Below are 6,000 nucleotides of genomic sequence, written 5' to 3'. Positions count from 1 at the left end.
TATTGACTCAGAGGTGTGAACTTATGTACATTTGATATTTCTGTATTTCAAACACAATAAATGTGAAAACAAATTATAAAACATGTTTTCACTTTGTTATTATGGGGTATTGTGTGTGGATGGGTGAGAATTCAGGCTGTAATGTAGAATAAGTCAAGTGGTATGAATACTTTCTGAAGGCACTAATAAAACCTAAACTTGTAAGGAAAACATTAACCATTATCACCCACACCTCAAGAAAACAAGTACCCTTCTCATAGGGACTGACTAGTCTATATTCATTCTGGTAGTTCATTAGCCTAATTCTGATAATACTTCTGACTGATGATGAGTCTGGGTTTGTAGATTTAATTCAAGCAAACAAGAAAATATTCTACCCAGAATAGAAACATCTAAAACATGAGAATGCTGTGTGGCAGCACATCACTTTAATTAGGCAGTGGCATGTTGATTCATCTCGGAACCCAAATCTCACAGTTCAGTCATGAGAGACGAGCCTACAGGTCGATTGCATAAACTTGAACTCCCTCATGATGAGACGGATTCAGACATATTGGCCCAAATAAAATATGCATTCAATTCTCATCACATAACAATATTGAGTTATTTAGCTACACAAATGATGTCTGCATTGGATAAATCACATTATCCAAACTGACCATTACTTCATTGCCTAGAAGACATTACACTCTCAATTACCCTTCATACAATCCCATGATACGGGACAGTTAGACTTCTCATAATTGCTCACAAAAAACTGTACGGCATTACGGCATCATTGATTTGAATGGAGACCATTCTACTCATTCTATTTCTGTGGTAATTGTAACGGCATTCAGAGGTGGAAGAAGGATCGGACCAAAGCGCAGCATGGTAAGTTTTCATAATGTAATATTTAATGAAACGAACTGAACACTGAAATACAAAACAATAACGTGAACGAACGAAAACCGAAACAGTACCGTGTGGACCAAACACTCACACGGAAAACAAACACCCACAAACCAAAAGTGAAACCCAGGCTAAGTATGATTCTCAATCAGGGACAACAATTGACAGCTGCCTCTGATTGAGAACCATATTAGGCCCAACTCAAAAACCAACATAGAAAAACAAACAGACTGCCCACCCCAACTCACGCCCTGACCATACTAAAACACAGACAAAAATAAAAAGGAACTAAGGTCAGAACGTGACAGTAATGCCTATCAAGGAGAGGGACTAGTGAAAGAGCCTTGAGATAGGAGCGTTCCCTCTACCATTATAGGCTCTCAACATGCCAACCGATGTATTCAGTATTCACTTCTTCAAGGCGACTCATGCTTGAACATAAATGTACAGGAACAATCTGTGCAAAACCATGACCAACTTGAGGTATTTCCACCATATTTAATATTCTTTGTCAGCCCGCCAGGGACGGGAAGGGAGAGGATGATATTACTGTCTGTGTTAGAAAATAATCAAACAGGTACCTGGGGAGGCTTAGTCTAATTTCTCTCCTAGTCATCCCACCTCTGCAATAAACCTACATGTAGTATATTTTAAGTTAATTTCGTAGACCTGTCGTCTTGTTTCTTTTGAACTGAAAATAAAGCCACCCATGTTCTCAAATTAAAAATCCTTAGTACAACAGAGACCAGCTCTATGGCATCGCCCCGATCCCAGGATAAACCCAAACTTCTCCACTTGAAAGCCTATTGAGTCTTTGACTGTGCACCGGCACACCACAGTGAGTCAAGCCGGATCCCTTGAGAAGAAGCCAGCCGTTTGGCTTCTAAACCCTAGAAAGGAGGTTAAAACCAGGATCTTGGTGGTAAGTCACTCCTCTATGACATCACTTCATGTCTCAGACCGGAGGAGATTGCCAGATGGGTAATGGGTGGGCCTCGGTGTTGAACACATACTTGTCCAGGCTGAGCAGCTCCAGGTTATTATTTTTTACATTGTAGAATAATAGCGAAGACATCAAAACTATGAAATAACACATATGGAATCATGTAGTAACCAAAAAAGTTATTCTTAAAACTAACCACCCTTTGCCTTGATGACAGCTTTACACACTCTTGGCATTCTCTCAACCAGCTTCACCTGGAATGCTTTTCCAGCTGTCTTGAAGGAGTTCCCACATATACTGAGCACTTGTCGGCTGTTTTTCCTTCACTCTGTGACCCAACTCATCCCAAACCATCTCAATTCGGTTGAGGTCAGGTGATTGTGGAGGCCAGGTCACCTGATGCAGCACTCCATCACTCTCCTCCTTGGTCAAATAGCCCTTACACAGCCTGGTGGTGTCCTGTTGAAAAACTAATTATAGTCCAACTAAGCGCAAACCAGATGGGATGGCGTATTACTTCAGAATGCTGTGGTAGCCATGCTGGTTAAGTGTGCCTTGAATTATAAATAAATCACTGACAGTGTCAGCAGCAAAGCACCCCCACACCATCACATCACCTCCTCCATGCTCCTTCATGGTGGGAACGAAACCTGGTCTGCGTCTCACAAAGACACGGCAGTTGGAACTAAAAATCTCAAATTTGGACTCATCAGAGCAAAGGACAGATTTTCACTGGTCTAATGTCCATTGCTCGTGTTTCTTGGCCCAAGCAATTCTCTTCTTCTTGTTGGTTTCCTATAGTACTAGTTTCTTTGCAGCAATTAGTCCATGAAGGCCGGATTCACACAGTCTCCTCTGAGCAGTTGATGTTGAGATGTGTCTGTTACTTGAACTCTGTGAACCATTTATTTGGGATGCAAACTTATCCTCTGCAGCAGAGGTAACTCTGGTTCTTCCTTTCCTGTGGCGGTCCTCATGAGAGCCAGTTTCATCATAACCCTTGATGGTTTTTGCGACTGCACTTGAAGAAAAGTTTTTCTAACAAATGAGTTAGACAGGAGGAAACCAAAAAAATGGTCAAAAGCCACATACCCATCCCGAAAACTAGTATATAGTGTCAGTTCTCTATGTCTGACAAGTATTATGAAGCTGCAGCTTTAAGTATTGTTTCTTCATCCTATGTAATGTATTTCCAGAGGATTTTGGTGATGTTTTTTTTTTACCCTGTTCAGCTAAATTAATTATTAAGTTGTTAATTAATTAAGTTGTTAAGTTTATGCCCCATCCTACCTCCTGATATTACCAGGTTCAGACCACTAGATAATGCTGTTCCAGGTGATTTTTTCTTTAAATGGATAGTTCACCCAAATTACAAAAATACATATTTGATTGTTTATCCTGTAAGCAGTCTAAGGATAAGGCATGACAGCAATCCATGCGTTGGTTTTGGTGTCTACTGTTTCTAGCATTTGTGGCACAAATCCCATGCAGGTCAATGGTACCTATATTAGCATGTTGGTCCAGATAAACAAAACCAAAGCATGAGTTGCCCTCATACCTTGTCCATAAACTGCTCACAGGGTAAGGAAACCAATCTGTCTTTCTGTAATTTGTGTGAACTATTACCTTTAATATTGAGACGTTCTTAAAAAAAATCACCTAAGTAGTAACAGCAGCATTCAGAACTTGGTAATATCAGGATGTAGGATCGGATATAAATCTAACCTTAATGACTAACGGGGAAAAAAAACAGAGAATACATTAGATAGGATGAAGAAAGAAAAATACTCAGAGCCACAGCTCCATACTACTTGTCAGACATAGAGAACGGATACTGTATACTCGTTTTTAGGGTGGGATAGGAGTGGGGTGGCTTTTTATTTGGGGGGGGGGGGGGGGGGGGGGGGGAATTCCTTGTTAGAAAAAAGTTTGGTCCAAATCAAATGTCAAGTACCCTATTTATTGAATGTTATAAGAATCCTATAAATTAAAATGGTCAATTTGGGTGCAATCAATTCGCTCAATTTCTCAGAGATCAAATTAGATTTAAAAATAATACAGTTGCAGGAATGCTAATCTTATTTTTTCTTAACTACATAAATGATTTCAGAACAATCTGAAATGGTGGGTGTCATGGCTTGCTGAAATGACATGGAACAACCCCACAGTGAGTCATGTAGGATCCCTTGAGAAGGCGGCATTGGTATCACAGCTCAGATGATTATGTTGATTGAGAATTTCAAGTAGGCTCACCCTATTGTCTTCCGACAGATGGCGTCATTCTAACGAGACTGCATTGCCATGAGCCATCTATCATGCAAATCGTAGCGCTAATCTTTAACAATAAAGATTCCTCTGCATCCGCATGAAAGTAGGATCTGGGTTTTAGAAATGACTGCATTCTCGCATTGACACGCTATGAACCAGCTGGCAGATTCAATGACTATCTGAAACCATGCACCAGTCTGTCAGTTGATCAAACTTGTTGTATTTAGCAGAACACAGCTTACTGACATAAATGTGCTAGCTTGTTTAAATGGCCCTTACGGTAGCTAGTTAGCCAGCATGCTAATAAAGTTGACCTGCACAAAATTATGGGACTGTTCTCATAATTTAGCTCATTTGGCTTCTTAATTCAGCCAGTGAGACTAAGCTAGCTATTATTTCATACTTAATAAATACTGCTTCCTCAACTACAAAACTCCTTAGCTTGATGTAGAATTTGGTAGTTAAGAAAACGTAAAAATTGCCTACAGGTTTATAGTTTTGTTAAGATAAATTCTGACTGTCAGGGGGTTTGTTAGACGAAGTCACTTTAGTAACATTTTCTAATGTTATGCAGCATATTGTTGCCAAATGACTTTTGATCTATCCAATAAAAGTTTGCAAGTTATCAGACAGATCAGTCCAGAGAGAACTGTTGCGCTATCTGGCGTAAGACATTGGACTCACCCTGGTGTATCTGTTGAAGCTCTCTAGAATGTCCCAGTCCCAGTCTCTGTATTTAGTTTCCTGAGTGAATCTGTACAGGTAGAACAGACTCTCCACTATTTCTGGTCTCAGGAAGTTGTGTCTGTCTGCAGGCTGCACGAGAAAAGACATGCAAACACACATAGGGTCTCTGAAATTGCACCCTATTGTCTATATAGTGCATTACTTTTAAGCAATAGGGTGCCATTTAAAAATCAACAATACACATTGACAGTCTTGTGAAAAGTGTTATGAAATGTAATGTCATGTAATATTTTAAGTTGCATTGAATTGTCTTAATGTTGCTGGACCCCCAGGAAGAGTAGCTTATGCCTTGGAAGCAGCTAATGAGGATCCTTAATAAATACAAATGCTTATCAGGAGGACAGACAACCAGAACCAGCAGCATACCACCCTGTATCCCACTGCTGGCTTGCTTCTGAAGCTAAGTAGGGCTGGTCCCTGGATGAGAGACCAGATGCTGCTGGAAAGGGTGTTGGAGGGCCAGTAGGGGCCACCCTTTCATCTGGTATAAAACAATTATACCCCAGGGCAGTGATTTGGGCATTGGTTTAAGGCACTGCATCTCAGTGCTACAGGCGACTTTCGGGTGGGATGTTAAACGGGTGTCCTGACTCTCTGTGGTCACTAAAGCTCCCATGGCACTTAATTGTAAGAGTAGGGGTGTTAACCTCAGTGTCCTGGCTAAATTCCTAATCTGGCCCTCATACCATCATGGTCTCCTAATCATCCCCAGTTTACAATTGGCTCATTCATCCCCTGTAATTATTCCTGTGTCGTTGCTGTAAATGACCATGTGTTTTCAGTCAACTTACCTGGTAAAATAAAATGGTCCAATTCACACTTATCAAGGGAACATCCCTGGTTATGCCTTTGATCTAGGAGACTCACTAAACACACTTAGTTTGTAAATGGTGTTGATGTGTGCCCCTGGCTAAAAATGTAATGGTGCCGTCTGGTTTGCTTAATATAAGGAATTTTAAATGATTTATACTTTTTAAAATACTTTATGATTTATTAGATTTACTTTTGATACTTAAGTATATATATAAAAACAAATACTTTTACTCAAGTAGTATTTTACTGGGAGACTTTCACTTTTTTTAAGGTATCTTTACTTTTACTCAAGTACGACAATGATGTACTTTTCCCACCACTGTTGAAGAACTCTTTGT

This window comes from Oncorhynchus clarkii, chromosome 5, assembly GCF_045791955.1.
Source record: "Oncorhynchus clarkii lewisi isolate Uvic-CL-2024 chromosome 5, UVic_Ocla_1.0, whole genome shotgun sequence".
NCBI classification, from domain to species: domain Eukaryota; kingdom Metazoa; phylum Chordata; class Actinopteri; order Salmoniformes; family Salmonidae; genus Oncorhynchus; species Oncorhynchus clarkii.
The sequence above is the reverse complement of the archived record's forward strand: the minus strand, read 5'-3'. Positions refer to the sequence as shown.